This window comes from Phyllostomus hastatus, unplaced genomic scaffold (genome assembly GCF_019186645.2).
Source record: "Phyllostomus hastatus isolate PE091 unplaced genomic scaffold, TTU_PhHast_1.1 phas_contig_34, whole genome shotgun sequence".
NCBI classification, from domain to species: domain Eukaryota; kingdom Metazoa; phylum Chordata; class Mammalia; order Chiroptera; family Phyllostomidae; genus Phyllostomus; species Phyllostomus hastatus.
The window spans coordinates 47,486,045-47,498,185 of record NW_025333857.1 but is presented as its reverse complement, the minus strand read 5'-3'; the positions used below and the strand labels follow the sequence as shown (position 1 = coordinate 47,498,185).

Genomic DNA, 12,141 nt, shown 5'->3' with positions numbered 1-12,141 from the left:
AAGGAAATAAGGAAGATGGCCCAAACCAAAGACCGGCGACCTTGACACGGACCCAGGCAAAACGGACAGGTTGTGAGCAGCCAGAAGAGGCAGACATTAGTAGGAGGTGGCAGGGCCTGGGCGAGACCTCAGCATCCCCTTTACCAAAAGGAAGTGCTCATTACAAAAATCCGTGATTCCACCAGGAAGTGGGACCTGCTGTATGTCCTGGTCAGTTATCTTTGGTCTCTAAGTTCCCTCGGTTCTCTCTCTCCTTGCTTGCTAAGTGTTCAGTGCTTGTCTTAGCTGACTTCTTTTAGTGCCATCCGTGTGTGTGTGTGTGTGTGTGTGTGAGAGAGAGAGAGAGAGAGAGAGAGAGAGAGAAATCCTGTAAATTACCCAGTACCGGTTGCCCATCCAGGGGCTCAGGTCCTGTTTCTTAATGATGATTGATGGCTTTAAAGATGCAGCAGATCAATACAGTCTGAATTCCTGAACTCTTGACAAGAGCTGGAGAGAACACACATCTCAATGCCTGCCACACAAAAGCAGATGGGGGCCTGCCCCGTACCTTCCCACTTCTTCCAGGGTCAGATCCACCAGAAACAGGGCCTCTGGGGGTCACCCAGGGCGATAGTGCATCAGGCTTGCTCCGCAGTGTGGCAGCAGTTCCTTCGTTCGCTCGACAAAGATTTGACCATCTCATCTGCGAGAGTCTTGGTACTTGGAGTTGGATGTGGGCAGAGACAGCAGGAGTGGAGGATAAAGGCGAAGACCTGGCCCTTGTCCTAACGGCCCCTGACACAGTGAAGGAGGTACTGCCGCACCACACGCTGCAAGACCAGGCAAATGCTGAGCACTGAGCTCCACTAGGCACCAGGCATCGCGCCCAGCTCTCCACGTGCATCCTCTCATTTGGTCCCACACGACCCCATGAGGAATTTACTGTTATCTTCTTTGTTTTACAGCAGGGGGAATCTCAGGTGAGGTCATTTGGCCAAGGTCACAGAGCTAGGAAGTGGTGGAGACAGAACTGGGGGCGAGAGTCCTCACCTTAGCACAGATCAACTTTCACAGAAGGGAGAGATTACTTGGGCATGGAAGGAGGAAGGAGGTCATCGGGGAAGATTAGGCCTGTGAGCTAGACCTTCAAGGGCAGTTGGCTTTCAGGGAGGTGGGGAGGGAGAGCATTCCAGCCAGACCCTGTTACTGGAGCAAGGGCTTGGGAGGTAGGTAGGCAGGAGCCGTTGCAGAAATGGGAGAGTAGCTGGGTTTGCGGAAGGCAGAGGCCCCAGGGGGAGGGACAGGCAGGGATGCCCCTGGAAAGGGCCAAAGGAGACAACACGCAGCAGCCGGTATTTTCCTGAGTGGGGAGCAGAAAGCCGAGCATATGGCAAGGTGGCTGTGCGGAGAGAGTCACGACCAGGGCTGTGTCCAGCCGAGCATCCTGGAGGTTGTTGCCTTAACAGCAAGACCGCTTCCCATCAGAGAGCTGGCCGGGCAGGGAGCGATGGAGAGACTTGTGAAGTAGGCGCCGGGTCCCAGACAGGAGCCGAGTGTGGGCCGTGCAGGATGGGCCGCGGCCTCGGGTTCCCGGGCTGGTGGCGGGGGAGGCCGGGGCGGGGTGGCAGCGGGAGGCTCCCCCTCGACAGGTAAGTGATTGGATTAAGAGGCCTGTCTGACAGGATGTCCGTTCAGCCGCGGAGGCTAATCAACTTCCCCATCCTGTCTGCTAATAAATCCTGCTCCGGGGACCACTCGGCCTGATGATCTCTCCTCGGGGACCGCCGCAGACTCTCTCCCGGAGAACACTCGCGCAGTCTATTAAGGAGCCGCCGTGCGCCTGTCAGGCCCGCGGGCCCGGGGCGTCTCGGGAGGTGCCCATCACCCAGGTGCGCCCGCTCCGAGGCTGCCGGCCGGGCTGCGCACCGCACCAGCCATTGTCTGCCGCCGCGGGGTTGACAGCCCGCCGGGGTCCCCGCGCGCAGAGCGGGGCCGCCGGCCGGAGAAGCGCAGGGCTGGTCTCTCTCCCTCCGCCCCGCGGCGGCCCCGGACAGCCCTCGGCCGCTGCGAGATGCCGGGTCTCCTGGAGGGCTTCGCGTGCCTAGATTAGGAGACGGCAATTGTTGGATCTATACCATCTATAGAGAAGATGTATAAATAAATTAAAGCTTTAATTATTTTCTTGGATTTGCTGCAACTCCAGAGAGCTAGTGGAAAGCTATCTTGGGGAAGGCCTGGCTCTCCCCAAAACTGCTCTAGGTTGCTTAGCTGCGGTGATTTCTTTTTTTTTTTTTTCTTTTTTCCTCCGCCCTTCAAAGGCATGGAGTGGGGTGTGGGAGCAGAGAACCACTGCCCTTTGTTGCGCAAGAGAAAAAGTATAGGCCTTTTGACTTGTAGACCCAGCTGCTTCCAAAACAGGATGCGTCCCCACCCCCAACACACACATGCGCGCGCACACACGCACACACACTCACCAACAGCTTTCTTTTCTGTGAACAGACTGTGGGCAGAGTTCAATCCCACATTTTCATCAGATCTGGAAGAACCTCCAAGGGCGTTATTAAATATGTGAAATACGCCAGAAATATTCAAGCAATCCCCATCTGGCCCTGGGAGGGAGGAAGAAAGGACTGGGAAAGTAATAAAGTGTGTTTATTTTTTAATCTAGATGACATGTTTTACATCATTAAAAAGGACAATTATTTTTAAAATTCAGCCTGCACGCTTCAATGGCTCAGGAGGTCTGCCGCCACAGAATCCATCAGAACCTCCCTGCGCAGCCAGGCCTGGGTCCATCCTCAATGCCAAGGCGCATTCTTAAACGTTCAAAACCACAGAGGCAATTGTGAGCCATTTTAAAAGCCTTCATCTCTGAGTCACCTTTCCCGGGAGAAGGGGGTCTCTCAGAGGATCCTAAGCTCAGGCAGAGTTTCAAAGGGCAATGGAAGTTGGACAGGGTTCAGAATGCCCAGCCCTTGGCCAAACCACCAGTATCTCTGGAACAAAGCTCAGGTTGTCCCATTAGGAAAACCCTGCCGATTGCTCTCCAGGGTACGTCCCACCTCGGAGCTGTAACGGGTCCAGAGTCACACCTCAGGGAGGGAAGCAGTGGCCACAGCTGCTCCCTCCGCTGAGGCCAAGCCCAGGCCTCTGTACAAGGTACCCAACGCCCTCGTCCCCCTTCTTTCTCCTTGTCTGCTTTGGACACACGCCTGAGGTCAGCGTATTAAAGTGCAGTTCTGCTTAAAAGGCTGCACCCCTTTTGGCTCAGCAAATGGATTTTTAAGAATATTTAGGGAGGCAAGCAAGTGATTGAATAAGTGCAAAGATTAATCTTTTTTTTTAAGATTTTATTTATTTATTTTTAGAGAGGGAAAGGAGGGAGATAGAGAGAGAGAGAGAGAGAAACGTCAGTGTGAGGTTGCTGGGGGTCATGGCCCGCAACCCAGGCATGTACCCTGACTGGGAATCGAACCTGCAACACTTTGGTTTGCAGCCCGCGCTCAATCCACTGAGCTACGCCAGCCAGAGCTACAAAGATTAATCTTAATGACATTTATCATGGTGTTATTTATATTAGGTCAGACCATATGAAATTGCCATTTCTTAGGTCAAGAATAGCCAAATGTTATAAATTTCATGTTGTTCAGTTGAATAATATTTTTAAAATTAGAAAACCCTCCCTGGCTGGTATAGCTCAGTGGATTGAGCATGGGCTGTGAACCAAAGCATCATAGGTTCGATTCCCAGCTAGAGCACATGCCTAGGTTGCAGGCCAAGGCCCCCAGCAACCACACACTGATGTTTCTCTCTCTCTGTCTCTCTCTTTCTCCCTCCCTTCCCTCTCTAAAAATAAATAAATAAAATCTTAAAAAAAAATTAGAAACCCCTAAATGCCCCTTAACAAGGATGGTTGGCTGCATTTCTGTGCCCACTGGAATATTATGCAGCTATTGGAAATGATGTCCCCAAAGTATATTTTGTACGGCACAAAGATTCAGAATTAACTTAAATGAAAAAATAATGCATAAAGTCACATCTTTTTTCAGTAAAAATGAAAAACAAATATGCAGAGATAAGGACCCCAAGAAGTTAAAAAGGGTTTGCATGATTTTTATTTTCTTCTTTTTGTTTATCTGTGTTTTCTGACTTTTATTAACAAATATGCATTGCTTGTATAATAATAAAAGCGAGCAATGAAGGGTTAAAACACACAATAATGAAATGAAGTGTGGAGCCCAGAGATGAATCTGAGATGCTGACCAGAGCAGAAGAGAGGAGAAGGTCGTGCCAAAGCCCCCACCTGAGCACCGCTGCCCCCTGTGTGGGGGCCGGAGGCAGGCAGAGGCGGTGTGACCAGGTGCTCGGAGAAGGCGCCCTGGACTGGGGTGGTCCCAGATGACCCTCTTTCGCCACATGATCCAGGCAGCTACCAGTGCCATTGGCACTCCCTGGCTGCTCTGGGCTGGCCTTGAAAGAGGAGCAAGAGGAGCCAAAAGCACAGGTATAAGCACAGGTCTTATCTGAAAAAAAAAAAAAAAAAAAAAAGCCGGACTTCTAAGGAGTGGGCAAAGAACTGCAGCTCTCCGGCGCCAGATGCTCACACCATGTAGAGGCACAAGCAAGCAAAACCCCAATGCATCAACTCCAAGGAGGACCATGGCCAGCAGCCGCCTCAACAGCCGGCTGAGGAGTTTGCAGAGGCGACACAGCACCGATGGAGGGAGAGCCAGGGGCTCCAGTGAACCACCCCGGGATTGGGCTGAGCCACAATAAAGAGGCCTTGCTGGGAGGAGACACACCTCTGTGAGAAAAGCTGTGGAGGGTTCTTCAGCTTCTCTGAGTTCTTAGAACACAAGAAAAGTCGTACTGACCATCCACATGTCCTCATCATGAACAACAGTGAGGGGCCGGTGACTTCTCCAGGCTCTGCTGAGCCACCAGCCAGAGTCCAAGCAGTAAGGACCATCACAGGGAGGATGGTGGCAGCTCAGGGGACATGAAGGAGAAGCCAGGGATGGAGTTTATTCTTTACTTAAAGACAGAAGACCACCCTGCCACCACACCCCAGGACTTAGGCCATTTACCCAAAGGCAAAGTGGCTGACACTGTCACTCTTCAAGCACTACGGGGCACCAAGGTGAGGGGTGAATCACCCGAGTGTGGATTCGATTTCCGCCCCCAATGCCAACAGCATCCCCTGGGTCCTGGAGCAGGTCCTGTGTTTGCAGCAGCAGCAGCTATATCAGATACAGTTCACAGAGCAGATCCGTGTCCACGTGAACACGTGGTCTGCCCACACCCTCCACTCCGGCATGGCGGGAGCTGACGCCCTGAACTTAGGCAGCCACATGTCCTAGCAGCTTTCTGCAGCTGTGACTTTGCTCAGCCAGGAAACTGGAAGCCAGGGTCTTTCTCTGGACACCTTGAAACCAGCCAAGCTACATCATGCAAACATCCCTTCCACCGCCAGGTCTGTGTCCCCAGGGCTGGCGTCCTCTCCCTGGGGATGTCACAGGGTCACAGGTGCTTCCAAACTACCTCCTAGATGCTTTGATACCCAGGCCCCAGGTGCTCCTCCAGAGCCCTTTCTCCGTTGTGGCGTTAGACCCAGCCCGGAAAGGGAAAGGGAAAGGGAAGCCACCCAACGTGTTCCTGGCGGACATCAAACCCAAAGACCAGGCCGCCCTCTACAGGCACAAGCTAAGTGCTCTGGCAAGGGTCTGGGGACTGAGTTCCTTGCAGATCCACCTCCGTTCCCATGCTGGAGAGACACTCCTTCTGGGCTCTCTCTGTGGCCAACAGTTCACCTCCATGGGCAACCTCAAGGTGCACGTTTGTCGACATTTCCAGGTGGAGGCAACCCCCAGCTGTATGCTGAGTTCCAGGCAAAATGGCAGCAGGTGTTCCTTATGTACCTGCTGATGAATCAAGTCTCTCTTTAGACAGCAAACCTGCCCTGGTAACAGCAACTCCCAATTTAGGGATACCCCAGAATCTCTCTTCGGGGACTAACCTCAAGGACCTAATCGGTGGCCCACTGGCCAATGACCTACAGCCCAGGCCTTCTCCAGAAAGTGAGAATGGATCCATACTCTCTGGGGTGGGGACAAACCATAATTCCCCAAGGGTTAGTGGCTTCCGAGGGAGAGGGACACACAAGCCAGGGTCAGAGACCCTGAAGTTGCAGCAGCTGGCAGGGAACTTTGACAAAGCCACCACAACCTCCGACAAATATCTTATTTGCCACTGTGTCTTAAGCTGCCAAAACTCCCTCAAAATATACTACCACACCAACACTGGGGAGAGACTGTTCCCAGGGAGACCAGTGATGGAGCCCTCTCCACCAAAGGCAACCTGAAGACACACTTCAGCATTCACCAAATCAGCACGCCCGTGAAGACGCAGAGTCCGTGCCCCATCTCCCAGGAGAAGTTTACCAATGCAGTCGTGTTGCAGCAGTATATTCCGATGCACACGGGTGGTCAGATTCCCAGCACTCCCCTGCTGGGAAATCCCTGTGACTGCATGGGGCCCAAGCCAATGATGGTCAGTGAGGATGGCAGCATGAGTGTCATCTGTCACAATAACATTGTCAAAAGCATCAATGTAGATGATGTTGGCTCCCAGAATGCCCCTTGAAGGTCCTTGAAGGTCCCCAGGCCTCTTCCCAGCATCCATTTAGCATCACTCATGCCAGGGTGCACCGTGATGCCCCTCTGGATGCACCGGGGAAGGTGGGTTCTGCTCCTGCGGTCCTGTGAGGACAGAACAGCAGCAAAAACAGCTCATTGGAGAGTAATGGTGTGACCAGCAGCTCATCGTCCTCGGTGATGGGAGACCAGGAGTATGAGAGCCAAAGCCCAAACATCCTGGAGCCCACATCCTTTCAGGCCCCCTCCCCAGCCGATAGTCAAGTGGAAAGTATCAAGTCCAAGTCTCCTGATGCTCAGAGAACACCCACACTGAGATGGAGGTCGGAGCAGTTTCCCGTCAACATTTGTTTGAGTCCAGCCAACCTGTATCAAAGTTGAAGTTCTGGCACGTTTGGACCTGTGGCCACGTCCCCAGGCATGGCACCTTTGTTAGCAGCCCAGCCTGGCTGACAAGGCTGCAACACAGCTGCACGCAGCGCAGGAGCAGCCCATCAGCCAGTGTTCTGCAGATTCACGAGTGCCTTTCATGTACAACGTGTGGACGAGCTTTCCCCTCCAGAGGCAACCTGAGGGTCCACTTTACGATGCGTGGCACCAACCTTAGGAGGAAGCTGGCCATCGAGAAAACCATGGCTCTGTTAAGAGCAGAGGCAAAAAGTGTCCCTGAGGTGTTTCCCAAAGAAATCGTGGCCCCTTCAGTAGAAGCAGTCCACCACCTTGCTCAGTGCTGGTCTGGTCACGAAGACCAGCAAGATTGCAGCGATTCAGAGCAGAGGCATTCTTACTCTCCTGGTTTCCCTGGCAGCCAGCTCTGGCGTCAATAACGCCACTGTCTGTGAGATAGATGGCTCTCGGTCAGCTATCAGGGCCCACGGGTGCTGCTGACTGCATCCTAGACATCAGTTCCCTCACTTCCTGGGAGAAAACAAGATTGCCATCAGCTGAGCTACAGGAGAACTCGTTCCAAAGGAGAAATGCAGAGTCACTGCTCTCAAACTGAGCCTTTTTGGTTTTTTGTGTTTGTTTTATTTTTAACTTTATTTTTATTGTTGATGCTATTACAGATGTCCCCCTGTTCCCCACCTGGAAGAACTCCTTCTGCTTTTTCACAGACGTACAAACAATGTTCACTGTCACGACCTCCAGTAGGTCTTACAGTCACGATGTTGCTATGCTGCTTTGCAAACAAACAGAAAAAATCATACTAAAACATACAGTCTAGTGGTTTTTTCCATTTTGGAAAGAAGCGGGGTCTTGCAAAACAGCTTTGTTATGTGTGACAAGCTATACAGGAAACCTTTGTACGAGCTGGAGTAACTATTTCCAAAGACCGTCACCTGCTTCCAGTCGAACTTACTGAAGCACAATGGGACAGACACCTGCTCAGCCGTGTGGGGGAGGGGCGCCGTATTCATCTGTGGTGACTGTGCCGTAAACAGACAAGGTCTATAAGGTCTATCGTCTTTAGGGACCTGGTTTGTATGCCCCCAACCCTGCACCAATCTTTTTCTTTTCTTTTCTGAGTGTACTTTTTTTTTTAAACCAGAATGACAGAAATCCTCCCATCCTGGAACCTTAAGTAGGGCGCCCTCAAACATACTGAGCAGCGTGTTGTGGCTGCCCACCGAGACACAGTCCCGGAGGAGCCGGAGAGTGCCAGTGGGTTCCCTGTGCTTTCCAGATGCCGCTGACCTCCTGAGCCTGGGACAGCTCAGGACGACCTCGGGCGACTTAACTGAGTTCCCCAGTGTGTACTCTATCCAAGCAATGGGTTTCCCATTCTTGAAGAAAGTCATGGAAGGGCGTGTTTCTTACTGTAGGTTCACGTACTGATTTTTATACAAGTTTCCTTGATGTGACTTATGCCAAGTAATCGTGAGGATTCCCACCCCCGCCCCGAGCATTGCACGAAGGCCGTGAAGTTGGAGCAGGCCAGTCCCGAGCACAAAAGCTCTAACTTGCCTACCTCCTTTGTCTTTTATCTGGGCGGCCTCGGTGTCCCTTGTCCTATCTGACACCTGCTGGGGAGTTCCTGGACCCCGTCTAAACCTAAGAGTTGGTGTGTTGGTGGGAGCGGCTGGATGTGCAGGACGATTTTGCAATTTTGACCCCCTTTTTTATATGTCACATCAAGCAAACAAGGAAACATTGTTCTACTGGTTCCAGGAGGAAGAAGAAGGAAAGATCCTGATTTCTAGGTGGGGGGTCTTCCCCCCTCAAAGTGGAAATGTAGAGCAAGATCATTAAGTTAAAATTTATCACTGCACCTGACTTTAGGATCTAAAAAAAATTTTTTTTGCCAAGTTGTGTCTTTCCTTCTGGAATTGCAAGTGAACACAACACTAGCGCCTGTTTATGCTGTGAAGCAGGTATTTTACAGAGGACACAGCAGAAGTTTCTCACCATTAAGCCAACGATGCCTTGTAAATGTAGGATCTATGGAGAAAACCCTGTAGTCTTTTTACCAGATGATGCCGACTCTTGGAGAATAAATTTGTAATATCCTGCCCCCACAAAAAGCTGGACATACAGTATCTGAATGTGGCTCCAGAGAAGGCAGAGCGGGTTAGCCGAGGTCAGTCACAGACCCAGCACAGGCCGACCAAGCGCTCTGTCTCCACGTGGCCAGACAACGTCTGAGCTGTTCGGTGGGGCGTCTCTGCGTTTCCCCCATAACTCTGCTCTTGCCTCACTCACACGGCACTGCAGGCAGCAAGGTTATTTCAGCAGAAGCAGAGAGCAATAAAAAAGAACAGGGGGAAAGGTATAAGACAAAAAGATTGGGAACAATACATCATGTGTCAAAGTCATTATCTGCTGTCCCAAAGGACATTAAAGACTCCCCGGGCTGTGGGAGAGAAGAGGGTCACAGGCGAACTCTGGAGGGGTCTCGGGAAGGGCCTGGAACCCCACCCTTCCTCAGCTTCCCGCCATGGGAGAGAGCAGCTGGACTTCCCGTGTGTCCGCAAGTCGCCTCTGATGCTGCTGAGACTGCTGCTCTTCCAGGGAGGTCTGCCTTGGGAAGGAAGGGCCTCGCGGGCTGAGGTGTCTCAAGGGTGGGCAGTCAGGGTGGGTGCCCCCAGACACAGACAGCCCTCATCTCGTTTTGCCAAGGCACTTAGTGAGCTCCCACTCAAAGCGGAGACACCATCTGGCCAATGCAGGGTAGGGAGACTCTAAAGTAATGGGACCACTTGGAATTTGCTGAATGACCTCTCAGAAGACAAAGCAAGCCCGGGAGAGAAAGATAAAATCTTCTTTCTTGCAAACTCAAGTGTGTGGCCTGAGTTAGGTGGGAGGTTGGTAGGGCCCCACTGAGCACCACATTCTGTAGGTTTGCACCTTCTCAGGCAGAAAAGGCCAGGGGCGGACAGAGGGAGAAGGCAGGCCAACCTAGACTCAGACGAGTCTAGGTTGAAGGCTATTGTGACCAACACCCTGGCTGGACAGATGGGGGAAACTAAGGCAGAGAGGATCAGGGAGGTGCTTAGGGTCACAGGTAAGTTCATGGCAGAGACAGGTTTGGGACATGCTCTTTCTAACCCCCAGCCTTGCCAGTGGCCACAAGACCAACAGACAGAGCAGAGTGGGCGGATGGGCACTGCAGAGCTGTCCCTGGGGGTGTGGCTGGCTGGGTGGACAATCCCCAGTCCAGTCTGCTCTCAGAGCCCAGTTCTGACTTGGGGTCTCTGGGAGTTCGCATGCACTCTGAGCCAGCTGTCTCTGACCACGGTGTCCTGTTAGTAACCGTGCTAACTGTCCCCACACATGTCAGCACTAATCTCCCACGCCGCTGTCCGGGACCTGATTTATCAGAAGGGAGGGCACGCTCTTAAAGGGTCACAGCCCATGGCAGATCTCCGGCTCCTGCACGGTGGTGGCGGAACATATTTTCTCTGCTAACACTACTCTACGTTACAGGATAGATTATTTTGAGAATCGAGACTAAATTGAACCAAGGCAGGCTTGAATTCCCCCCAGAACTGTAGGAGAGGGGCATCTATCAGCATGACGCAGTGGGCGAAGGACTAGAGAGTGACTGCAAAGCCCAAAGCAGAGGCCTCAGTTCCGGGACTTACCTGCCCAAGTGACCTTGGGCGAGTCACTGATCCTCACTGAACCTCAGCCTCCTCATCAACAAAGTGGGGGATCACTGTCTCCTGTCCTGGTACATCAGATGGTCTTACAGATATGCCAGGAAACAGGAAGCTGACATGTTACCAGGAGAGACACAGACACACAGACACACACACACACACACACACACACGGCCCGTGAACACAAGAAAAACGTTCCAAGTCCCTAACTCATCTTAGAAATACAGGTTAAACCAGCTGGAGAGCATTTTTGATTAGCAAACTGACAAAGATGATAAGATGATAAAAGCCAGCATTGGTGAATGTGGGGAGATGCGGTCACTATCTAACACTGTGGCTGAGAATATAAATCAGAACGACCTTTGAGGAGGGCAAACTCAGCTGTTCAGATGAGCTGACCCCCTGCCACCGCGACTCCAGACCCAGGAACTTGTCCTGAGGAAATAATTAACGGCATGAACAAAGATGGAAGAATTTTAAGAATTTTATTCTGGGGATTGGTTAAGGAAAGTGGGATACAACTATCTCACCAATACTAGGCATCTGATTTAACATTTAGTTTCCCAAACCAGTCACAAAAGTATTCATTTTTAAGTTTTTTTAAAGAGCAGGCTAAAAAACAGGATGCAGAGTGAAATCTGTAGAGGAAAAAAATATTAGAAGCAAATACACTGATGTATGGACAGTGGGGACTCATGGGGCAGTCGGCTCAGGAGTGATTTGGTTTTTTTCTCATTTGCATCTTCTACATGCTCTACAGTGGCCATTCCATTCTTCATTTTTTATATCTTGTTAAAATTATATTTTATTGTGCTTGAACAATTAAAATTAAAAAATTACATTTATTGATTATGCTGTTACAGTTGTCTTGATTTTTCCCCTTTTGCCCCCCTCCACCCATCAACCCCCACTCCCTCAGGCAATCCCCCCACCATTGTTTGTGTCCATGGGTGATGCATGTAAGTTCTTTGGCTACTCCATTTCCTATACTGTACTGTACATCCCCATGGCTGTTCTGTAACTAGCTATTTGTCCTTCTTAATCCCTTCACCTCTTCACCCATTCCCCCATAGCTCCTACCATCTAACAACCATCAGAATACTCTCTGTAGCCCTGGCTGGTGCAGCTCAGTGGATTGAGCACCAGCCTACGAACCAAGGGGTTACCGGTTCCATTCCCAGTCAGGACACATGCCTGGGTTGTGAGCCAGGTCCCCAGTGTGGGGAGCATGAGAGGCAACCACACATTGATGTTTCTCTCCCTCTCTTTCTCCCTCCCTTCCCTTCTCTCTAAAAATAAATAAATAAAATCTTTAAAAACAAAAGGAGAGCCTGCAGTTCCCAGACTCGAGTCCACCGTTCTGACCCCACGCTCGGGGCATGCTCCTTAGCCCAGGGCATCATAAA

General features: G+C 51.4%; 1 pseudogene; it reads left to right on the top strand.

Moving 5' to 3' along the window:
* The first annotated feature begins 4,589 nt into the window (after positions 1 to 4,589).
* Positions 4,590 to 7,583, top strand: LOC123820267 (annotated as a pseudogene).
* Positions 7,584 to 12,141: the final 4,558 nt, after the last annotated feature.